General features: G+C 33.9%; 1 protein-coding gene across 10 annotated transcripts in view; it reads right to left on the bottom strand.

The window, feature by feature from the left end:
- Positions 1–26,854, bottom strand: part of NCOA2 (nuclear receptor coactivator 2) — a 361,814-nt gene that overhangs the window by 261,474 nt on the left and 73,486 nt on the right. For all 10 annotated transcript variants that reach the window (XM_074207060.1, XM_074207059.1, XM_074207058.1 and 7 more), the window contains one exon: positions 24,249–24,328. The gene's annotated coding sequence lies outside the window, so the exon portion shown is untranslated. The remainder of the gene's footprint in view (positions 1–24,248; positions 24,329–26,854) is intronic.

Below are 26,854 nucleotides of genomic sequence, written 5' to 3'. Positions count from 1 at the left end.
TATATGTGAATAAAAGTTTAAAATATTTTCAGAAGAATATTTAATAAGCCCACTATTACAAGATCAAAAGGAAAATAAAAATGGAAAATCTCATTATAAATATTTCTGATTTCAACAAGTTATACAGTTATGGCATAAATATTTCCATCTTCAGTAGCTATTTTAAAAAAACTGTCTTTTACAGCATTGTTAGAAAGCAGAATTTATTTCCCTTGTACAGCTGCACTGTTTAAAAGTCCATTAAGTATGCAAAGGCAATTTACAGATGAAGAAATCAAAGCAATCCATAGTCATATGAAAAACTGTTCTAAATCACTAATTATTAGAGAAATGCAAATTAAAACATCTCCGAGGTACCACCTCACACCTGTCAGACTGGTCAATATGACCAGAAAGGACAATGATCAATATGGGAAGGGATGTGGGAAATCTGGGACACTAATATATTATTGGTGGAGTTGTGAACTCATCCAATCTTTCTGGAGCGCAATTTGAATTTATGCCCAAAAGGTAACAAAAATGTGCATACCCTTTGATCCCACAATACCAGTACTGGGTCTATACCCTGAAGAAATTATGAAAAAGGGGTAAAAGCATCACTTGTACAAAAATATTTAGAGCAGCTCTGTTTGTGGTGGCAAAGAATTGGAAATTGAGTAAATGTCCATCAATTGGGAAATGGCTTAACAAACTGTGGTATATGTATGTCATGGAACGCTATTGTTCAATTAGAAACCAAGAAAGATGGAAATTCAGAGAAGCCTGGAAGGATTTGCATGAACTAATGCTGAGCAAGATGAACAGAACCAAGAACATTATAAACCCTAACAGCAGGATATCTGCAATGGAGAATGCCATCTGTATCCTGAGAAAGAATTATGGAGTTTGAACAAAGACCAAATACTATTATACCATTAATTTTTTTAAAAATGTTAACTTATTACATAATTCTGCTATATCTCATACTTTATGTCTCTTCCTTAAGGATATGATTTCTCTCTCATCACATTCAACTTAGATCAATGTATATGATGGAAATAATGTAAAGACTAACAGATAGTCTTCTGTGGGGGTGGGGGGAATCAAGATTGGGGGGGAATTGTAAAATTTAAAATAAATAAAAATCTTTCAACAAAAAGTCCATTAAGTATTGTGATTGTACTTTTACAGTTCAGAAATGAAAGCTATTCATCATCACAACAAACCTGACCATATTCCTACACACACACATACACATATACAAATTAGATTTACATGTGTGATGGAAGAGACTAGATTAAAAAGGAAAGCAAATAGAAAAGAGAATAATCAAAGTGAGGTTTCTACAGTCAGAGTTTGTATTTCTCTCTCTCTCTCTCGGTTTTTGCAAGGCAAATGGAGTTAAGTGGCTTGCCCAAGGACACACAGCTAGGCAATTATTAAGTCTCTGAGGCCGGATTTGAACTCAGGTACTCCTGACTCCAGGGCCAGCGCTCTAACCACTGTGCGCAACCTAGCCACCCCTGTATTCCTCTCTCAAAAAGAATTCAAAGTTTTCTATTTTCCAACTTTGTGAGGTGAGAGGTCAAAGGGCCTTAAAATTTTTAAATGCTTTCTTCCTTTCCCAGGCAGCTGCCCATTACACAAAACTAAAAGATAAGACAAAGTGCACTGGAGCCATGAGAGTAGTAAAGACACTAGTCTAGTATTTACTATTCCATCAACAAAGGCCAAGAAAATATTTGCCACCTATCAGAAAGTATTTTGAAACAAACAAAAAAATTGTCTAATCTACACCTGTCGATCTAGTGGTCTGTATATAAGTATACACACACATATTTAATAAAACTAGGCCACAAAAGGGGGCTAGTTTGGAGAGTTGAAGGATTAGTTACAGAGGTAGTCTGTCATATAAAATTTATACTTGAAAAAATTGGGACTCTTGTAACTATCAAGACAAAGGTAATAAGGAGTTATGGCTAATGCCTTCTTTGCGAAGTTAACTTTTAAATAAATATTTATTGAGATGAAGTGAAATCAAAGAAGATATAATAGGGTGAAGATCCTTCTATGCTCAAATCATTAAAAGTTTCACCTATCTAGTTTTTAAGTTATTGAATTTGTTCTTTTAAGAAATTCTCGGGGTGGCTAAGTGGCACAGTGGATAGAGAACCGGCCCTGGAGTCAGGAGTACCTGAGTTCAAATCCAGCCTTGGACACTTGATAATTACCTAGCTGTGTGGCCTTTAGAAAGTCACTTAACCCCATTTGTCTTGCAAAAACCTTAAAAAAAAAAAAAGAAAAAAGAAATCCTCAAAATAGATTTAAAACATACACTTATATCAAAATACATGTTTCAGTAACTTCCTGAAAAACAAATTCATATTGAGAGAATGGATTGGAATATAAGCATTCTATAATCTATAAATACCAAACAAATGATTTTCATATTCTATTCTATCCTTCCAAAGCTTTTCTAATGCTCCTGTATTTACCCTTCAGCTGTAATCTTAGAAAGGCCTTCTGTGAAACAGACAAATTTCTTTCTTACTATACCATCTATTAATCCAGCTCACAACTTCCCGAATGATGAAATGCATGTCCTAGTCAACTCCCTGATGCTATACAAAGTTGTCTTTTCTATGTCTCAGGAAGAATAGGGCTCACTTGGGTAACTTTTCCTTTCCTTCTCCAACTCCCTCAAGGGAACCTTCATTTGTCTGTTCCGTTTATTGAGACTATAAGATAGTCATTATATTATTATCTGCTGAAACAACTAGCACAGATAGTCAAATAAAACTTGTCCAATAGGGCAATGTCTGAGACAATGGCTTACTAAGACTCCACACCTAAATCACCAACATAGGGAACTTTAAGACTTGCTAATGTTTCAAGACTCCATTCAAAACTCAATCCAAATGTCAAATTCTACAGGACTATTCTTCTGATCTCCAACTGTGAACTCTTCTCTAGCCTCCCCTCAAATTACCTTTTAATTGTATTTTGTATTTACTTCTCTAGGTATCCTTCAAAGTGCTTTTCTCCCCCCCATTTTACTTTCCTATGAGAGTATAAAACTCTGAGGGCAGAGATTTATTTTGCTTTTTCATTTTTGTTTCTAAACCCCCAATATCAAGTACAATGGATGGGACATAAGAACAATCTATTTATTAAATCAGTTGAACTGGATTGAAAAAGAAGTCTCATATATGAACTAATCACAGGATGATTCCTTCCCTACCAAACTCCTTTGTAATCCTCCACCCCATAGATAATCCATTCTACTTGACATTTCATCCCCGATCTGGTCAACCAAAGGAGCAACTTATAGCCACTGTGGAGATATGTCTCTTTTTCCCCCCTCAAAAGGATCAAACATACCCCATGTACTACTCCCCCTCTCTTTTTACAATTCACCACTCAGTTAAATCTCAGATAATTTCATTTTCACAAATACACCCACATCCTCTTTAAAAAGCATTCTCCTTCCCCATTCTCTTCTAGTCCTTGCTAAGTTACCTCAGGAAATCTCTCCATTTTTCTCTATCTTCCAATTCCATTTATAAGGAATGGCTGACATCATGACAGATATGCAAAAGAACAAATTTTTTAATGATACATTTTTATCCAAAAAAAGCAACAAATTGTAACAGGAATTAAACTAAAGAATCAGTTTAACTGCAGCCAAAAAAATCTCCCCTTAATATACACAGAAATCCCCTTCACAAAAGCTATTCATCTTCATCTTAGAACAAGAACATTTTCTCCTGCTCAAGCAAATAAGTGTTAAAGATAAAATGAAACATCATTTCTTATTGCTTAATTACCATAGCAATTTTAATTTCTATTTTTTAGGCCATTCCACAAAACTTTTCAAATTCAAAACAAAACAAAAATAACTGACACTAACATTTTAAAATCTGAAAGTTATTAAACTCATAAGAAATCCAGTAATATCCAAAGAGTTACCCAAAAGAGTTAGTATTTGCTATAACCACTGTATCTGACATAACTATATCAATATTTCAGGACCTTCGTTCAGCAGGATAGGCAGAGATCACTGCAACAATAAAATTCATAAAATAAAAGTGGAACTATCAAACCAGCATCTGGAAGGGCAGGTATCAAACACCAGGATGGCAGAAGCTACATGAGAGGAAACTACTGGAGATCCAAGCAAAGGCATGGGAAAGGAGTTACTTTCTAGCTGGGGCCCAGAGTATAAAATCTGAACTCTTATAGTCAAATTAACTAGAGCAAATAAATTAAAGTCAAGAGAAAAGGAATGTGCTGAACAAAACCCAAAAAATAAAAGCATTTCAGATATTCTGTTTTTCAGCAGACTCTTCATGATCCATTTGTGGTTTTCTTGACAAAGATACTGGAATGGTTTGCCAGTTCATTTTACAGATGAGGAAACTGAGGCCAACAGAGTTAAATGACTTGCCCAGAGTTAGAGAGCTAGTGAGTAACTGAGTAACTTAGTGAATAACATTTGAACTCTAGATAAGTCTTCCTGATTCCAGGCCTGGTATTCAATCTACTTTGCTACCAAGCTGCCCCAACAGAAATTCTGGTTTCCTGTTAATAAGCAATTAAAAGAAAAAGTCAGAAAGGAGCTGAAGTAGCAAGTGATCAGCAATCAATCAAAAACTGTCTAGATAAAGCTGAGAGATAAAGTAATCAGAGCAAGAAGAGAAATCCCAAAGGAGAAAGATGCAAATAATTTCTGGTCTATAAGCAATAACAACAAAAAACACAAGTTCGGCAAAAGAAGAAACAGAAAGACGGAGTATCAATTCAACAAATACTGACATTTGTCAAGGAAGATGACAAACTCCTTGGGTCATTATAAAATTGGAGGTGGTGGTGGGCAGATAAGATCCATAATTACTGAATCAAGTGATTCATACTGATGTATGAATTACTAGCACTAGCATCTCAGACGCAGGTCTAATCCTGTCTTTCTTAACAAAAGGCCTCAAAAATCTACTACCCAACAAACAAAAACCCAATGACAGACTGTATTACTTTAAAAAAAATTATAAATATTTACAAGAAAATAATATATTGGGGCGGCTAGGTGGTGCAGTGGATAGAGAACCAGCCCTGGAGTCAGGAGTACCTGAGTTCAAATCCGGGCTCAGACACTTAATAATTACCTACCTGTGTGGCCTTGGGCAAACCACTTAAACCCCATTTGCCTTACAACAACTAAATACACACACACACACACACACATACATATATATACATACATATACACATATATATGTGTGTATATATATATATATATATATATTATATATTGACTGAGAGTCAAAAAAATAGGCCAGAAATTCCCAGATGTATAAAGTATTATTGATTCAATAACATAAGTCACATGAAAGTGCCATAGTATCTAAACTGCCTTTATTGATTAAATATTCTTTGACTCAGTTCCATATTCATGGCTTATTCATATATTGCAAAAGTATAATGAGAATTCCAACAATTTTGATATCCACGTGGAAAACTTACCTTTTTAAAATATGCCACCAACACAGTAATGTTAAGAAAAAGTATGTTAAGTGGCCTTTGTTGGGAAGATAGCTTAAGCCCACTAACCTTAAAATCCAACACAACTTATTTTCTAAAAATAACAAAATGTGACTTCCAAAATAAAAACAAATTAAACCATTTTACAGAATTGCTTGTTGACTTCAAGGTATTAGCTCCACACAAAAAAAAAGGTTCCTTCATGCAGAATCAAAAAAGTTCCTTCATTCAGAATCTTTCTCCAATAATATTAAAATGCTATTTATATTCAACAAGTACAGGCACACCTCAGAGGTATTGCCAGTTCGGTTCTATGATGCTATAATAAAGTGAATATTGCAATAAAGTTAGTCACATGAATTTTTTGATTTCCTGGTGCATATAAAAGTTATGTTGACACTATACTGTAGTCAATTGAAAGTGTGGCAGTATTATGTCTAAAACAATATACACAGCCTAATAAAAAATACTTTACTGCTGGAAAATACACTATCATCTGAACCTTCAGTCATCTGCAATGTTTTTGCCAATGGAGAATCTTCCCTCAATGCTGATGACCAGAATGATGGTTGTTCAAAATTGACATGGTTATGGAAATTTCATTAATTAAGACAACGAAGCTTGTGGCATTGATTGACTGACTGACACTTCTTTTACTTGAACAGTAAAAGCCTATTGTAAGTTATTATTTGGTCTAATTCAATATCATTGTGTCTCAGGGAATAAGGAAAGCCCAAGAAAAGGGAGAGATGGGAAACTGACAACTGGTAGAAAAATCAGAACATACAACATTCATCAATTAAGTTTAGTGTCTTAGTTGGATACAGCATAGTGACCCTAATAACAACAATAAAAATAACAATAAACATTAACAACAATAATAGCATCAAAGATCATTGATCACAAATCATCATAATGGGGGCATAACAGAGTGCTGGCCCTGGAGTCAGGAGGACCTGAGTTCAAATTCGGTCTCAGACATTTAATAATTGCCTAGCTGTATGACCTTGGGCAAGTCACTTAACCCCACTGCCTTAAATAAAGCAAATCATCATAACAGATATAATTATGAAAAACTTAAAAATATTGCAAGAAATCAAAATGTACCACACACTATGAGTATATAGCACCACAAATTTCAAGTTGTTTGTTTTTTTAATTAAAATTTTATTTTATTTTTCCAACTACATACAAGGGAAGTTTTCCAACATTAAACCGTTTACATATTTATGAGTTCCATATTTTTATACCATCCTTTCCCTTCCCCATGGCAGAGAACAGAAGATGTACATGTACAACCATGTTTATCATATTTCCATATTAAACATATTATGAAAAAGGAATTAGAACTGAGGGGGGTGCAGCTAGGTGATGCAGTGGACAGAGCACCAGTCTTAGAGTCAGGATGAACTGAGTTCAAATCTAACCTCAGATACTTAATAATTACCTAGCTGTATGACTCTGGGAAAGTCACTTAACCCCACTACCTTAAAAAAAAACAAAACAAAAAAAAAGGAATTAGAATTAAGGAGAAAGAAAATAAACCATAGAAATAAAGGAAAAATATAAAAGAAATTTTCTAAAAAGTGATAATAGGGGCAGCTGGCCCTGGAGTCAGGAGGACCTGCGTTCAAATTCAGCCTCAGACACGTAATAATTGCCTAGTTGTGTGAGCCTGGGCAAGTCCCTTAACCCCATAGCCTAAAATTAATAAAAAAAAAAAATTTTAAGTGAACATAGTATGCTTTGCTATGTATTCAGACTCCATAGCTTTTGTTGTAATGGGCTTCACATTATTGCAATTTGTAAAGATACTTCATTTTTTACAAATTGAAGGTTTGTACAGAAACTATATGAACACAAGTACAAAATACTTTGTTATTTATATAATAAAGTCAGATCTAAACAACTGGAAAAACATCAAATGCAAATAGAATTGTCCATAGCAGGTCTCTTAGGATTGTCCATGATCTCTGAACTGCTAAGAGGAGCTATATCCATCATAGTTGATCATATCACAATGTTGTTAATGTGTACATTGTTCTCTTGGTTCTGCTTACTTCCCTCTACAGTAGTTTTTCCATGCTTCTCTAAAGTCTCATCACTCAGGATTTCTTATAGAATAGTGCTTCATCACATTCATATACCAAAACTTGTTCACCAATTCCCCAATAGATGGGCATCTTCTCAATTTCCAATTCTCTGTCACTAAAAAAAGAATGCTATGGAACATGTGAAACTTTTCCTGTTTTTTTATGATTTCTTTGGGATATAGACCTAGTACTGGGTAATCCTGGATGAGAGGTGATGAACAGTTTTATTGTCCTTTGGGCATAGTTTCAGACTGCTCTCCAGAACAGCTGGATCAGTTCACAATACCACCAATACCATACTGATGTCCCAATTTTCCCACATCCTCTCCAACACTGATCATTTTCCTTATTTATCATCTTAGTCAACCTGATGGGTATGAGATGGTGTTTGAGAATTGTTTTAATTTGCATATCTCTAATCAATAATGATTTAGACCAGGGCTGTCCAAAGTGCAGCTTGCATCTGATTTTATGTGGCCTCCTGTGAGTTTACTAAATGCTTTAGTTAACAAAGCCAAGTCACAAGAGTTCTCACTAAAATAGCAAATCAAAATATATTATCTATTGTCTCAATAAAAACTTTTAAAAGTAAGATTGGATAGCCCTGATTTAGACCATTTTTTTCATACCACTATAAGTAGTTTTAATTTCATCTGAAAACTGCCTGTTCATATCATGTGATCATTTATCAATTGGAGAAATGACTTTTAATCTCATAAATTTGATTCGGTTTTCTATAGATTTTAGAAATGCGCACTTTATCAGAAACACTAGCTATGAAAATTGTTTCACAGCTTTTCTGCATTCCTTCTAGTCTTGGTTGCACTGGTTTTATTTGTGTAAAACCTTTTTAATTTAATATAGTCAAAATCATCCATTTTGCAATTTATAATGTCCTCTATTTCTTGTTTGGTCATAAAGTTCTACACTTTTCATAGCTCTGACAGACCATTTCTTGTTCTCTTCACTGGTCACTGTCTAAATCCTGTACCTTATTTTGGTATAGGGTATGAAACATGGGTCTATGCCTGGTGATCGTTATTCTATTTTCCAGTTTTCCCAGCAGTTTTTCTCGAATAGTGAGTTCTAATCCTGGAAGCTTGTGTCTTTAGGTTTATCCAAAAGCAGATTACATTGTCATTTACCACTGTTTCTTTTGTATCTACTCTAATCCACTGGTCCATTACTCTATTCCTTAACCAGTACCAAGGCAGTTTTGATGACTGTTGCTTTATAATATAACTTTAGATCTTATATAGCCAGATCACCTTCCTTTGCATTTTTTTCTGTCAATTCCCTTGATATTCTTGACCTTATGTGCTAAGATGTATTTTGTTACTATTTTTTCTAGCTCTCCTAAAATAGGTTTTTTGGTAGTTTGACTGGGATGGCACTGAATAAGTAATTTAATTTGGGTAGAATTGAATTGCTTAGATCTGACTTTATGTGAAAAATATTTTGTAATTGTGTTCATAACAGTTTCTGGACAAACATCAATTTGTAAAAAATGTGCTATCTACATATTGCAATAAAGTGATGTCCAATAAAACAAGGTATGTCTGCATTAGATTCTGAACACAAGCAAAGAAGGACAGGTCAAATGCTCTTGGCTTGAATTTAGAGGTTCAAAGTAAAGCAATGAAAGAAGGTGATACTTATAAATTTGGTATCCTCCAGGAAAGACACAGAGTATAAATCTATCAAAGAGAAACCTCTGGCTGAATATTTTAAGAAACAATGGCATTCTGAAATAAAAGTGGAATGGAAAGAACAACTTTATAGCAATTAACATAAAAAAGTAATAATGTATACTTTCAGAACTATAATAAAGATCAAAATAAATTTAAGAAGTATTTTAACAAAAATTCTTACATTAACGAAAATAGAATATGTCCTTACCAAAAAAAGGAAAAAATTCTCAAAATATGTGATAAAATAAATGAAAAACCCACAGAAACATACATAATCACTTCATCAAGTAATAGTAAAGGATTATTCATAGAAACGTGCCTTCCATTCTCAATAAGAGAAGAATCTTTGTGGTAAAAATACTAGTTGAATAGTTATAATTTTGAATCCTGAAGACCTATTTTTCCCTTCTGTAAAATAGGGATAACACCTGTAATACCTACCTCACATGTTGTTGTAAGAAATCAATAGATTTGCAAAATTTTAAATATTATATAAATGCCAATAGCTATTATTTACCTTTCACAGATGAGGAAAATAAGACTTGGGAAAGTTAAATGTCATGATTTACCTATAGTTACACAGCTAACAGTGTTAGGGCCATGATTCAAATCCTAGTCCTTGCAGACAAGCTGCATTTCCTGAAAAGTTGATTCCACTTAGGGAAGCCTAGATTGGTGGTGAAATTCTTAGATCAAAGGAGGAAAAAAAAAAGGAAGGCATGAGGAAGGAAAGAATTGGACAAAAAAAGCCTCTCCATTTTCACTGATAATGGGAGGTAGAACCAAGAAAAAGTAACAGTGAAGAGATTAATCAGGCTAACAGGAAAGCTAGGATGATACTAAAGCTTTAGTAGAATAAGAAAGAAAAGGTGATAATCTGAGAAGATCAAAGTACAATCACTTTGACTTAAAAGACATGAAGATTGATTCCAGACTTCCTCTACATGTTTTGATACAATAATGAACGTGAAACTTTTCTGAAAATTGTTCAAACTTCTACAAGAGAAGAGTCAGTTTATTCGTGCATAATGAGGAATATATTATCAGGAATGGTCAATATGTTCACTTATTTATAGACCTATTTTTATATAATTATTGCACTTCTTTGTTATCAGAGAGAGTTCTTTTTTGAGGGGGCAAGGACTAGTTTTTCGAAGTGACAGAATCAAAACAACATTTAAAAGAAAAATAACTGTGCAAGTGTTATACAAATACAAGACATTATTAAATAAATTTCACCAGAACTCTATTACTACCAATATGAAATTAAGTCTATGAATAGGGTTTTTATGTCTTTGTAGAACGGTATCAGAACTGGGATGCAGTAGAATCTGAGAGAATGAGTTAGAAATCCACAAAGGGAAAGAATACTAAAAGAAAAAGAATACTAAAGAAAAAGAAGCTAAACTAAAAAGGAGTATTTACAATAGAGAGTAGGGCTCATCGATTTCTATGTTCCATAAAGTATACAGCACATCACAATATACAGAACACAAACACAACAAATTCAAAACAACAGTGATAATCATAATCACAATCATAATAACTACCATTTCTCACATATAAAGTTGGTTTCTACAATAACCTTTAATTACAACTTGGCATGTGAGAGATAACTAAATCAGTCAAACATTAAAGCAAATTTTGAATGGGGGGGGGGGAATCCTATGTATAGAGAAGTTCTTAATGCACCATCTCTTTGGGTTTTTCTTGCAGTGATCAATTCAGAATGTCTCCCTGTGCCTGGGGAGGTATTATGTTGTATCCATAAAAACAAAAGTTGAGAAAACAAATATCAAACATTTGCCAAGAAAAACTTTTCTCTACTCATTTAAAGCAGCAATTGGTAAAGTCAAAAGAGTATTTAAAAATATTTAAAATTATAGAGAATGAATACTTTTCTAAAAGTTTCAATTAAGCACAAAATGAAGTCCTAAAAGAATTAAATCTACAGTTATAATTTATAGAGTTTGGTACAAATTTCTGAGATTCTATACTTAGAAGAGACAAAAAGACAATTGCTTTTTCCATTGGCTGAACTAGAGACTCATAAATAAATAGTATAACTAATATACAAATAACCTTTAATTAATAGAATGCAATAGCAATTTACTCAGAGCCCCTTATTAAGAAGACTAAATTGAAATACCATCTGTATCCAGAGAAAGAATTGTGGAGTTTGAACAAAGATCAAAGACTATACCTTTAATTTTTTTTAAAAAAAAGTTAATTTACATAATTTTGCTCTTATACTTTTTTTTCCCCTTGAGGATATGATTTCTCTCTCATCACATTCAACTTAGATCAATGTATACCATTGAAACAATGTAAAGATTGACAGACTCCCTTTTGTGGGGGGTGGGAAGGAGGGAAGCAAGATGGGGGGGGAATTACAAAACCCAAAATAAATAAATAGATAGATAGATAGATAAAAAAATGAAATAAATTAATTGAAACCTGACAATGTATTAAGGGGGAAAAAACTAAAAAAAAGGGAAAAACGGAAAATTTTTAAAAATCTTTTTTTGAACCTCTAAATAAATGGGAGCTGTTTGCAACTGGTAAACCAGATTCTCATTTCCACTAGTGACAATCTTCAAGATCTAGTAAAACCTATTAATACAATTCTCTAGTTTATCTTCTAAAAGTCTGAGCTTTGAATTTCAGCTTCTATATTTTACCAAAGCAAACAATGAACCTTGTTTTAAAATAAAATAAATTCAAAATAATAGCAATTGTGAAATTACCTTGAAAAACTTTTGTCCCCATTTCTGAGGCTCTATGGGAATAATGGTATTAAGTGTTCCCACTTTTCATTTTTTTTTCCTCAGGAGGTAGACTACATTTCCAAATACAGTGAAAAGACTACCAATAGGGTAATAATTATACCAGTTAACATAAAAACAGTACTGCTCAGAATATAATATAGATTCTGAAGGTACTGCACGGAAAAACCAAAAAAACCTAGTGCTCATCTGGTATTTGATAAGGTCAGTTCATAGGTAGAAACAACTGCAAAATAAATGTCTGATCAATAATTTCCTTGTATTTCATAAAATTTTAAATAATTCTTTCTCTAAGTTTCTACTTATATTTAAATATCTAAAAGTTTCTAATTTAAGTACAAAAAGGAAAGCTAAAAGGATAACATGTTAGGTATTATGAACAGGCAGCAAATCTGACACTAAAATAAAACAACAGAAGTATAAAAATAAAATTTTTCAAAATCATGATGATTTTTAAGGATCATGCCCACCAGTCAACAGGTGTGTGCTTCAGTATCTTTGTCTAATGAAAGATTAGTTCAGTTCTTTTAATTCTATGATTTGAACTAGTCTATAGGAAAGGCAAAAATTAGTCTAGTAAATATATGACATCACAGTAATGTGGTCTTGATACAAAAGTAAAAGGATCAAGGTCATTGTGCTCTAAAAATGTTATAATAGGAAAATAAGACACAAAATTAGGTAGCAATAAAACAATTCATAAAATTAGCATATGATTAACACTAAGTGCTGGGAGTTCGGAGAAAAACAGCATATCAATATGGGCTAATAAGCAACACATGAAGAATCTGAACATAACTCTCCAAGAAGCTAAAGATTCCCTCATGAAAAGTGAGAATTGCTGGCCTATTCATATAGAAAGACACTGCTATAAAAGAGTCAAACAGGAAGCTACCCTCTAATAAAAGAACTTCTAACACCTACTATTTGTCAGGTCCTTGGTTAAGTACTACACAAGTATTATCTCACTTGATCTTCAAAAGAACCCTGATAGATGCTATTATTATCTCTATTTTATAATCAAGGAAATTGAGGCCATGAAATCAGGTCTTCCTGACTGTAGGTCTAGCACTATGGCACAGTGATGCAATCTGGTTTAGGATGATGGTGGAAACTAAGGTGGTCTAGTGAGCTAGGGAAGGATAGCAGGAAGCTGAGGAAAACTAGACAATGTCCAAGGATTCAAAGCAAAGGGAATCCCAGCAATACCCAGTTAATTCAAAGAAAAAGCTCTGAACTAAACAATTCCAACCAGACATCTCCAATGATCAAATTTATCAAGTAACTCAATTTCCCACACCTCTTTGCCAATAAAGATATAGTGTTAAAATTATTTATCCCAATTAAACTTTTTATCACATTACTTATACTTAAATGACATCACTACCTAAACCTATTAAAAAAAACTATCATTTGGAAAGGTAACAATTTACTAACCTACTATAGTGCAATCAGTACATTTAGACTGAATCAGTGAAGATGAAATAAATCATTCTTTGAGACTGCATGAATTTTTTTTAAGACCACCAGTCAGTCATTTAAGTCACTGTTGGAACAAATTTACTTAAAGGCAAGTTAGTAGCATTAATATGGTGTTCAATGTAGCCTAACTTCACACTTGCCAAAGTAAGTAATTTAACTTGCTCCCTTACTATGGGGAAGAGCTAGATCTACCCTGTAAATCTGAAAAACACTAAATATGGCTAAACCTTAAGATACTTATCCAAACAAAAGAGATATACTGGGCCTTTTAAAACAATATCAAATAGCTAACACACAAAAGGGGAGAAAAAAGATTTCAAATATACCTTATTCAACTCTCCGGACAATTTATGCAACTTGCTAATTTGATTATTGCTACTTTATTTGTCAATCACTTTTCACATATTTTAAAGAATTATATACATAAAAGATATGAGGACTTGTGTTAAAAAAAATCCTACCACTGACATTGGTTAGGTGTCTTCTTGGCCTCAGTTTCCTCATCTATAAAGGGAGGATATCATAATACATACTTCAGAGCTTCTAGAAAGTTCCTAAGTCAATTCAAGTAAACCCCTTTGAAAACTTTAGTTAGAAGAAAAAGGCATAGGAACAAATTCCCCTGAAACAAAGGTGCAGCTTTTTGAGAAGAATATTATTATTCCAATGATGCTGTATCATTGCAAGACATGGAAGACTATAGCCTCCAAGGAACTGAAGTTGAGGATCATCCAAAGGTCACTGAAGGGAAGTGCATGGAAAGAATGAGCAAAGGAAAACACAGTTTAGATGAGGAATAAAGCAGAGGAAGAAAAAAGAACAATTCACTAAAAGAAAGGTATGATGGGAGGGGAAAAAAGGCAAGTTATGAAGCAAGATCAAGGTATTACTGGCAGACAGTACTGGTTATCTACACAGCAAAACAATGAGGCAAAGGTTCCCAATATACTGAAAAGTCCCTGTGTTTTGGATTTGTAAGAAGGCAGATACAAATTCCACAGGATAGGCAGGAAAGGAAGAATTTCTATTTTTTCACTGGAGAATATACCCACATTAACCATGAGATTATATTAATGTATTAATCAGTAAACATGTATTAAGTGCCTACTATGTGCCAGGAATTATTAAATACAACATCAACAGCAGCAGCATTATTATGTAAACTTGAAGACAACATATAAGTTCCTATTTGCATCACAGAATCTCCCTCAACTAACAAAATCACAGGTCTAATACAAGAAGGACAAATTATTTGTGACAGACAAGATATTGGCAGCTAGGCAGTTTCACAGGAACATAACATAATGAATTTAAAACCTTAAGTTAAGAGGGCATTAAATAAAATTCATCAATTTTGCAGAGGAAAATTGATCCACAAAAAAGTTGAATGACTTATTCAGACTTTATAAGTATCTGAAATCGATTTGAACTCAATTAAGTCCACTTAACTGCTATTTCTGAGTTACTAACCCAAAAAGGATTAATGTAAACTTTTGAAGGAGATCTCTAAATGAAAGTCACTATGAAAACAGAACAATGTGCAAACAAATTAAAAGTGAAGCTATGAAAAAATGATCAAGCTTGCCCTCCCTCTCCTCCCAAAAAAGTATGAAAAGATAAATTGCCTAACTTCTTCACAGAAGTGGAAAATATGGTTACAGATGCATTGTATGACAAAACAAGATCCCATTTTAATTTTGTCTCGTTCAGCATTTTATGTTCATCACTACCCTATCAGGAGATGTCATATTTCCTTTTCATTCTTGTGATCTGGATATCACTGCATAATTCGAATTCTGAAGTCTTTCGATGATGCTGTTATCATTGTAAAGATTAGACTGTTTGCCTGGTTCTTCTCACTTTACTCTATAACCATTCATAAAAGTCTTTACCATTTCCTCTCAAATTCTTATGACTTCAGAAGCCCCCCTTCAAGTGCTACCTGCTATTTCACCTTGCTTTCTACTCTCTAACCAGTAACACATGACATCCCCTGGGTTGGGTCAGATCATTTAAAAAAATTCATTCTATTGTAAAGTATTGAATCTCTAAGCTCATATATAGTGCTTGTCAGGGATCTGGGATCCTTGGTTCTAGCACGCTACTGTATTCCTAAACTCTCTTCAATAAAAGTGGTCTTTATTTTTGAACAGTAATCAACCAGTAAACAGGGGGAAAAAAATCTATTTCTCATGTTAAGTATTTTTGTTACTTAAGTAACAGGAAGAATTGGCAAGCTTTGTCTTGTCCTCCATTTTTCTAAATACTATCATTTAATTAGGTCTCCAGTTTTAAATCAAGGACTACTTCATTTGGAGCCAGTCTAAGAATGTAAAAAAGATTATTTTACATGCCAAAAAAAACTATTCTTGTTTTTTTTAAGGGTTTTTTTTTTTGCAAGGCAAATGGGGTTAAGTGGCTTGCCCAAGGCTACATAGCTAGGCAGTGGGGTTAAGTGTATTGCCCAAGGCCACACAGCTAGGTAATTATTAAGTGTCTGAGGCCGGATTTGAGTCCAGGTACTCCTGACTCCAAGGCTAGTGCTCTATCCACTGTGCCACCTAGCTGCCCCCCAAAAAAACTATTCTAGAAAAGAATGTATAAACATTTCTAAGTTGAGCACAATAACAAAATACTAGCTCTTATAACCTATTACCTCCCCTCAAATTGTGCACAATTGCTTGAATGATTAAAAATATATAATTCCTGTTTTGTAACCATTTATAATCATTCAGTAATAGTAAACATTTACTGGTGCATACTATATGCTAAGTACAGGCCTAAGCCCTGGAAATACAAATAACAAAAAGATAGTCCCGGCTTACACTTTTACTGGGGGGAGAAAATACACAAAAGGCATCTGGAAAAAAAGGGAGAGGTCAGGTAGGAGTACATTCCAAGCATGAGGACTATCCCTAGAAAGCTACAAAGTCAGAAGATAGACTGTCCTGTGAGAGTAGGAGGAAAAGAAAGCCAATTTTAGCTGGACACAATAAACCTGGAAAGGTAAGACTCAAACCAGACAGTAAAGAGACTTAAATGACAAAAAGGTTTTGTATTTAATCCTAGAAGTTGCTGGGGAGTCAGTCAGATCTGCCCTTTAGAAATACAAGTTCAAAAGACAGACAGGAGATGTGAGACAAATTAAGAAACTATTGAAATACTTGAGGCAATATGTGCCCATAGAACTCAACAATTTGGGGGCATATCGAACCATAAAATATGTATAAGTATATGGACAGAAAGAAAGAGAAACAATAGTCAGACAAAGAGGTGAACTCACAATCAAACAGAAGAAAAGCAAGTTAGATGGCCTTTGAAAAAATGCAAAGTTTTTTTTAATGTCCCTAATCTACCTGAGGAAAACAAATTCATACTTTTAAGACTATCATATATCATATATTTAGAGCTGGAATGGGGCTCAGAGATCATCTACTCCGATCCTTTGATTTGAGAGATGAAGAAACTGAGGCTACAGAGTTGAAATCACCTGGCCAGAGTCCAAAAGGTAGCAACTAATACAAAATAGGATTTGAATCCCTTTGCTCTGACTTCAAAAATCTAGCACTTCCCCTGTACCACACTCCTCCCCATTTTGAGAATCATGATCTACTAATTCCCTAAGAATATAGGTACAGTGATGGTTATAAGCAGCTATAACACATTACAAAACAAAAGGAATTATTAAAGAAAAGCAGCTTAAAAGATGTCATCAAATAAAATAAGGAAAAATGAATAAGGGATAATTAATAGGATAAGTCATGCTTCACTGGGACCTTCACATCAGGAAAATTTGAGGAAATTCTGCTACACATTGAGTGAAAACACTATAGAAAATATATGGGAGGACACCAACAAGAATTTCAGAAGATAAACTAGCACCGATGGGTTATAATCTGTACTACTGATAAGAATATCCACATCACTAATATTCAGTAACTAGCAAAGGGAGAATACCCCCATCAATGAGATCAAAGATTCAATGTGCCATATCATAATAAAAATTGATATCTCCAACACTTTAAGTTAAACCAAGTACTTTACATATATTCACTTGATCCTGCTTCCTAAATTCTTTAATTAATGGAAGAAACTACAGAATAAATTGATTGCTGTCATAAAGAATTAGTGGTAACTTTGTGCCCTGAATTGTGCTATATAACTAGGGATTCAAGGAAAGTTTAGTAACAGTCTCTGCAATGAGCTCACATTCTAACATGGAGAATATGTAAATTTCTCAGTACATACAAGTTACCTACAGAACAAATAGGAAGAAATCTCAAAGTGGAAAGCAGCAGTAACAGATAGACCTACTGAGTTGAACTTTGAAGAAAATCAGTGTAGCTAAAGAGGAGGAAAACCAATCTAGGTTTAATGTAGAAGCAAAGAAATGAGAGCTGAACAGTCCACTGGTACAAGTAAAAGTCACTGTAATGTGAAGGGATTGCATTTTAAGAAGACTGGAAAGGTAAGGAGTCAGGTTATAAAAAGCTTCAAATGCCAGGCAGCAGAGTCTATATCAGATTGAATAGTTCATAGAAAGGTTTTATAGTGTGAACCTGCATTGCGGGAAAATCACTTTGGTAGCTACAGGAAAGATGGAATGGAGTGGGGACCTATGAGGCAGAAAGATCAATTAGAAAGAAGGCAACTTGGGTTGTATGATTGGAGAAAAATGAAATGATAAAGAAATGACAATCTGTCAATAGAAGCTACTTTAGCCAGAAGTTTAAGATGGAAGGCATAAAATTCTCAGCAAGAAAAAGAAACCAATGGTCAAACAAAACTACTGCAGAAACCTGGAAGATTCTAGAGTAAGTGATCTTATCAGATCATTATAGATCCAATTATCTTCTATGAAATGAAGATTCTCAAACCTGTTATCCAGCCTAAGTTATCTCTAGACTCACAGCTCCAATTGACAATATCTCAAATATGATGCCCCAATAGACATCCTAAATTCAATGTGTCCAAAAATCTTATCTTTTATCCCCCAAACCTCCCTCTTTTTAACTTCCCTCATGCTATTCCCAGTCCCTCCAACCAAATGCCACCCTCAGCTCCTCTCCCTCGCCTATCTATATTCAATTTATCCATTTAACTTATGTAGCATCTCTCCTACATTCCCCTTTCTCTCCTCTAACACTAACACTACCCTGATGGAGGGCCCTCACTTCTGGACTATTTCAATAATACACCAACTGATCTTCTTTCTCATAGTATCTCCCCACTACTAACTGTAAAAAAATTACACTTCTAAAGCATAGTTAAAGTCTTTTATAACCTGACACCCTTAATTTACTTCTTCAATTAAGTGACATTAGTCTTTTTACTGTTCCTAAAATAAGACACACCTTTTCCTGACTCAGGGAATATTTCAGAATACTCCTATTCTCTTCCTAATCTCTGATGCCTGGCTTACCTGTGTTTCTTCGAGTTCCAGCTAAAATCCCATCTACAGGAAGGCTTTAGTCAGCCCTAGTGCCTTCTAGTGCCTTCCCCCTGTTGATTCTCTCCAATGTATTCTCTATGCATAGCTCATTTGTCAACAACTGCTCGAAGAGTTGTCTCACCCCCCCCCCATTAAACTGTGAGTTCCTTGACAAAAGGTGTTTTTTTTTAACACTCTACATAGTGAACCCACTACATGCTAAGCACCAAATAAAATGTTTGTTGACTGACTTTAGGCTTCTATGTAATCTACAATTCTTTGGTCTCTCATACTTTCTTCTATAGTTGGAATGATACTTAGTCATCTCACTATGACAGAAACTTTCAGAGTTTACACTCTTCCATCATAGTGTCAAGAATCTAAGGTCACCTCCAATACAAAAGGAAGAAAGGTTTAAATATCTTTGCTTGGATTTTATTTTTTACTTTATTATAACCTTCTATTAAAAAATAGAAAAATGAAATTAAACTTTTAATAAAAGAAGAAAGGCAATATGTTGGCATTAGTTGAAAGTAAAAGCCACAAATTATTATCTATGCTCTGCTTGATTTTTATTTATTTTGTTAAACATTCTCAATTTTATTTTAATCTGATTACCTTCTTTTCCACCCAGTATGACACTTTTGCTCTTAGGTATCATTAAAGTTATTGCCAGACCCCAGTATTTAATCGATAACCATTTATTGTCAAAATTGTAATCAAATATATCTCTGGATCTCCTAAGAGAACTCAAGGCAAGCATTCATGAAAATGAATAATCCTTACTGATAACCTTCAAGCTTAGCTGTTTTTGAACCATCTAATATTTCTCTGCTTTGGAAGCATAGAAGGCATCATGCCATCAATCTAAATTATATAGAGACAGAAAGATAAAAAAGATTTTCCACAAACAATGCTTCCTGAAGTAAAAATGCTGATACATTGTGCTTTTTTCAACACCACTATAAGAAAAGAAAGGAATGAAATGAATGTTTAAAAGAATTTTAAACATTAATTTTCAAAACTCATTAAAATCAGTCTTAATTACCTGGTTATTTAGGGTATAAAAGATGAACTGGCTGTCATTCCACAGATTTTAATGTTTCTTTAGTCCTTGATATTAAGTATGCCATTAAGTAAGTGCCTTGAAATTAAGTATTCCCAAAGACGGAAATTTATTGGGTAGAAAAGCATACAACAGCAGTATGAAAAATAACTATTCAATTTGAAATTACTCAACTAATATTTGTTACTATACATTACCAAATCTTTCTCATTGCTCTGCAGGAAAAAATAACCAAAAGACATTTGACTAAACACATTTTTAGACTATATGCTTTAGTTTGATCTTTTTATTCGGGTTTTTTTTTTTTGCAAGGCAGTGGGGTTAAGTGACTTGCCCAAGGTCACACACGTAATGAATACGAGTCTGAGATCACATTTGAACTCAGAACCTCCTCACTCCAGGGCTGGTGTTCTATTTACTGCGTCACCTAGCTGCCCCAAATCTTTTTTTTTAAGGGTTACTCATAAAACTCCAAATGTATCACACCTTTTCATACACACGGCTCTCACTAATCAACAAAGTATATGGGAAATTTGTAAGTAAAGTAATTTGGGTTCAAATCTCACAAACCATCCTTTCCTCAAACTCCCAGTCAAAGGATGATGTGCATACATATCACTGCATTTTATCTCATTTGATTTACATTAAAAAATCCTACCTTTTCATCATCATCATCATCATCATCAATTTATCATCATCAAAGCCAATCTTCTGAAAAACTTTTAATGCTAAATTATTGGTGTAGGACAGATTGTCTTGCATGTAAATACAAAGAACTTTCCAATTTTCAATGTACAGCAAATAATTTTTTCTTTACATATTTTTTTTTAGTTTTTACAAGGCAATGGGGTTAAGTGGCTTGCCCATGGCCGCAAGCTAGGTAATTATTAAGTGTCTGAGGCCAGATTTGAACTCAGGTACTTCTGACTTCAGGGCCAGTGCTCTATCCAATGTGCCACCTAGGCACCCCCTTTACATATTTTCAATAGTAATTACATCTTTGACTTAAAAAAGCAAACACACTTATTGGACATTAAAAAAACCTCATTATCACTAGGCTTATAAAAGCTAAGTTAAATAAATTAGGCAAAAAAAAAGAACTATTCTTTTATTTTCTAAGCAAATGAAATGTCAGAAAATCTTTATACCAACTTTTTTTAAATTAAGTAAGATAAGCCTGAGGCTAATCTTCATGCACAAATTTTGGGCCAATTAGCTATGCCACATTTACAGTTTAGAGTGGAATAAATATGGAATTTAGCCCCAAGTTGAAATGGACACAGATGCCACCCCAGAGACCAGACAAAATGGTGGCTTCAATCTGGTGAGCTATTTATTTTAATCACTAAGTTACCATGACTAGATCCTCTGCTCACAATTCAATTGTCATTCTACTGACTTGTAATACTTCACTTCCAATTTGCTCAATTCATAAAAGTATGTGAACATAAAAGTATGTTAATAACTGCCACAAATTATCAAAAATGAAACTTTTAATAAAAGGATTAAAACATAACATTCTTTAGCAAAGGGAGGGAAAAAAATATTGAATAGTGAAAGGCATCCTAAAGAAAAATTTAACACAAAGGAGGCTTTATTATGCTAAAAAAGTCTAATAAATAAGATGATAATAACTAAAAATAACAAGATAAAATGAAGAGAGACAATTAAAATCCTTTAATAAACATATAAAAAGTACTGATTAAATATTTCTTAAATGGATTTTTGATTCTTTACCCAGTTTAATTCTTTGATGACTTAGGTTTCATTCTGGTCCTTTAACTACTCAGAAACTTAACTTGTGTGATGCTGTTTTCAAATAAAATCTCTACACTCAAAAAATATTAAAAAAACCATACTAAAGGTGGATATTCATGGTTTAATCCAGAAAATGTCAGAAGCTTTCTAAGTATTATAAAGAGTTCCAAGAAAAATTATTTGCAACAGTCATATCTACTTCAGTTCACTGAGGAATATGAATATCTAGAATGGTGACCTCAGAGGACACTTAGGAGCCTCTGTTAAAATCGTTTCAATAAAGTGCCTTAAAACTTTAAAAGTACTAGAGAAATGTCAATTGTTACTCAAGTAATTAATTAAACAAATACAGAGTTTTAAAATCACTGATGCTTCAATAACACATAAAGTATATGTTTTACATAGCATAAGAGGCAGTTTCTTTTTTCTTTTTTGCAAGGCAGTGGGGTTAAGTAACTTGCCCAAGGTCACACAGCCAGGTAATTATTAACTGTCTGAGACTGGATTTGAACTCAGGTCCTCCTCACTCCAGGGCCAGTGCCCATAAAACACAGTTTCTTAAAAGAGATCTTTTTCAAATATTGTAAATTATAAATAGTTCTATGTTTGAAAGTAAATTTCAGAAATACATATATATATATGCATATACATATATAATCGTATAAACTTAACATGTCTGTTTAATGTTCTAGTCCTTTAATGTAACTCTATTTTACCTGTGGTAGTGGATAGAGTTCCAGTCCTGAAGTCAGTAAGACCTGAGTTCAAATGCTACCTCACTTAATACTGTATTTCCCCACACATAAGACTCACCCTTTTTCGAAAAATTTGGGGTCTAAAATCTGGGAGCATCTTATTCAGTGGTTGTAGATTTTTTTTTTACCTGCATTTCCCACTTTTTCCATGCTTGTTGTCTTTGCTTTGTTTCACATTCGTTACCGGTATGTTAGGTAACATTTTGCCACGTTCTGCCCAGAAATGGCTCAGAAAAGATTTTCATATAGCGCTTAATTCATGTTCAAAGTGATCCAGTTTGCAAAAGTGAATGGAAATCATGCTGCTGAAAATAGTAAGTTTGGTCCTCCTCCAAATGAGAAATCTGAAACTGGCTACAGGAATAAGAAACCATAATGAAAACATCATGATAGAAGGAAGTCATGAGAGCCAAGTCAGTCAAATGACCTGATCTAGAGAGGGAAATGAAGATAGGGATTGAAGAGCAAAGGGCCATTGGAATTCCTGTGTCCACAAAGATGGTTCAGCAGGAGGCAAGAAGAACTGCTGATGAAAAAGAAGCTACTAATTTCAAAGGAGGACACAATTGGTGCTTCAGGTTCATGAAACGGAATGGACTTAGCATGTGTCCACACACCAGATTTGCCCAGGGAGTGCTTGTGGTCAACCCCAGACCAGAGCATAGGCAGGAGAGCAGTCAGAACCTCTCCTGAGACAGTGATTTGTCATCAAACACAGATGAGGACAAGCTAATGGATGGGAGTTTTGACAGTGATAAGGAGTTGTATGAATTTTATGATGACTAAAACTTGAGTTCAGTAACTTTGTGCAATAGTTTTTTCAAATTTTGGTCCCCAAATTAGGGTTCATCTTATATATGGGAGCATCTTATACATGGAGAAATACAGTACTTACTTAGCTGTGTGACCTTGGGCAAATCACTTAAACCCCAATGCCATGCAAAAACCAAGGGGAAAAAAAACCCCAAATTACTAGTATTCTTTATCTCATACAAAATACCTTAAGTCCTTAATCAACTAATCTAAAAATTATGCTTTCTCATGAATGGACTTAAGATAGGACTTAAGATCACTGTTTGATAAAGTCATAAGTCTTCCAATCTTGAGCTAACATTAACTCTTAAGTCTACAGAACCCTTTCAGCCACAACTTCAATTTATAATTGCCAGTAAAGAGGGTAAAAATAGAATGCTCTTTGTTAATAGTATCTGTTAATAAATCAAATCTTATATATTCCATGATACTAGATAAAAGCAACTAGAAGAATTTTCTTTACTTACACACTAACTTTAAATAATAAAACTGATTATAAAAAATTTCCTTTTGACTAATTATTGACTTGCCAATCAGCTAGAAGTATTTAAGTTTCAACTAAAAAAAAAGGAGGAAAAAGGCAGCTAAGTGGTGCAGTGGATACAGCATTGGTCCTGGAGTCTGAAGGACCTGGGTTCAAATTCTACCTCAGAAACTTCATAATTGTGCATGACTTTGGGCAAGTCAATTAACCCCATTGCCTTGCAGAAAAACAAAAAACAATTAAGAGAAAAATTACAATTTGTTACTCCCAGATTGGAACCAGTTCTACTTTTATTTCCCAGTTTTAAATTATCCATGAAAGGTGGCAGACTTATAGAAATGAAAACTAAATATAAAGTTATAGATAACTTACCAAGATTCAAATAAGTAGTCAGATCGGTTCTACCAGTTGTTGGTGTGTAATCTTCAGTACTTTGATACATTTCAAGCCTCCTATATAAACAAGACAGAAAACAGTGATATAGGTAACTTTGTAATGTGAAAATGAAAAATGAATGGAATGTATTAATGAAGTAGTGGTGTATCAGTTTTAAAAAACCAAATTACTGATTAAATAAAAAGCACTTAAGAAACCATCTGTTCTTCTCAGTTCACTGTACTAAAATGTAGGCAAGTTGCAGGAAATGCCTTACATCTTCCTCTTACATCTCACCACCTCTTAAATGAATTCCCTGGGGTATTAAGAAGCCAAAAGATGTTTAGGGAAAATTTTAGTAGTAGTCCCCTTACCCCCCTCCCCATAAACACATACAGTTTAACTTAACTAAAGGGTACTGAACACAAATAGAAAACTGTGACATTAATTCCACATTAGAGAGCACATCAAAAAGCAGGAGGGGGGTTGAGGTTTGCAACTTATATTGTTATTGGTTAATTTTTTTTTAGTTAGTTTTTTTTTTGTAAGGCAATGGGGTTAAGTGGCTTGCACAAGGACACATGGCTAGGTAATTATTAAATGCCTGAGGCCGGATTTGAACTCAGGTACTCCTGACTCCCGAGGCCAGTGCTCTATCCACTGCGCCGCCTAGCCACCCCCATTGGTTAAATTTTTAATGAAATGATCAAGTGACTTTTTTTTGCCCCAGTGCCTTCTTTTTTCTTTAAATTTTCCAATAAAAAGTTACTTTTATTTAATATGTCCAACTCTCTTCCTATTATGGAAAAATTTTTGAAATATAAATAAAACAAATCCCTAAGGAAAGCAAGAGTATCTGGTGGAAGTATGGGTCATGGAAAGAGGGCTGATAGGCAGTCAATGGCAAGAAAAGGGATAGAAGAAGATTGACTTTGAGAGAGAGCAATCTTAAAGTCTGGGTGGCCAGTTTGATTAAAATTGCAGTATAGAAAATAATTATTATGAAAATATACTATTTGCTCTTGAAGAAAAAATGTGGAATTGGTATGGGGGCAAGGGGCATGGCAAAAATTCAAAGTTCATGGGACAGTTTATATTTTTTTTATCCCTCAAAACATTAATACAATCTGGCAAAATAAATTGCCAAGTAAACCATTTCTGAAAATGTTTCTACATTTAAGTTCATCACCTCACTTTATGAAAGTGAGAAAAAATATTTCATGTTGGTTTTTTTGGACTCTTGATTTCTTATTGCACTGATCAGAATTCTAAAATCTTTCAAAAGTATTTTCTATAAAGTTTTCAATGTAAAGATCATTCTCCTAATTCTGCTCACTTTCCTCTTTATCAGCTCATAAAGGTCTTCCAAGTTTTTTTTCTAAAATTGTCAATTTCAACATTTCCCTTGTATAATATTTCATTATATCTATTTATTCCAATTTCTTTAGTCATTCCCCAATAGAATACTTAAAAATTTCTAAATTTTGGCTTCCATGAAAAAACTACATTTTTTGCATGTACATATAGACTGTTTTTTCTTCTTCCTTTAATTTCTTTGAATTACAGACTTAACAGCTATTCTTGCTAACTCCAAGATACAATTTTGTGACTTTCTGGGTATAGTACTAAACTGCTTTCAGAAACAGTTGGAATAATTCACTGGTCTACCAATGGCACACCAAGAGTACTGCATAATAGAATACTGAAGAAGAGAGAATTGTCACCTAGAGAAAGGTGACAAAGTTTTTATTGTGCTTTCAATAACTCAAGAAACTTCAATAATAGATTAGGAAGGGAAGGAGGGGAGAGGGAGCCATAGCAGAAATGGCAAAGCACCCATCAAGAATAAGAAACATAAAAACAAAGGACATTTAGTAATCTCAGTTTGGATGGAACTTGGAATTCATGAAGGAAAGTAATACGAGAGGAAGGTAGTCAGAACCAGACTATGGTGATTTGTCCCTTGTTAGTATTTTATATTTTATAGAACTAGGAACATTCTTGGAATGTGCCATTGGGGCAGTTAGGTGGCAACAATATATAGAGCACTGGCCCTGAAGTCAGGAGGACCCAAGTTCAAATCTGACCTCAGACACTTAACAATTATCTAGTTATGTGACCTTGGGCAAGTCACTTAACCCCAATGCCTTGTGAAAATAAAATAAAGTTACCATCACAACTATGACCTCCAATAAAAGGGAATTAACCCCAAGGATATGTTTCTCTCCTATGTGTTGAATTGAATTACTGTGATAAGTAAACCAGTCAGAGACACAATGTTCTAAGTTTAAGACATAAGAGATAGGGTCCTGAACTAGGGTGGTTATAGTAGGAGAAGGATTAGAGAAGGAAAAAACAGGATTTGAGCACAAATTATTACTTTCCTTTCCTGACTGCACACATTCTTTTAGAAGTCCAAAAAAAAAAAAACAGCTTTATTTAAAAAGAGAAATTGGTATGATGGGAACCATAAAGGGGAATGACTCTGAAAGGGTAGTGATGGTGAATGTGTTTGTCCATCATTCTCAAAGAAGATCATGATTTATCAGGTAGGATGAATTGGATAGGAGTGAGGCAAAGTGTTTTGCTAAGTCACCAGCTTC

This window comes from Macrotis lagotis, chromosome X (assembly GCF_037893015.1).
Source record: "Macrotis lagotis isolate mMagLag1 chromosome X, bilby.v1.9.chrom.fasta, whole genome shotgun sequence".
Classification (NCBI taxonomy): domain Eukaryota; kingdom Metazoa; phylum Chordata; class Mammalia; order Peramelemorphia; family Peramelidae; genus Macrotis; species Macrotis lagotis.
The sequence above is the reverse complement of the archived record's forward strand: the minus strand, read 5'-3'. Positions and strand labels throughout refer to the sequence as shown.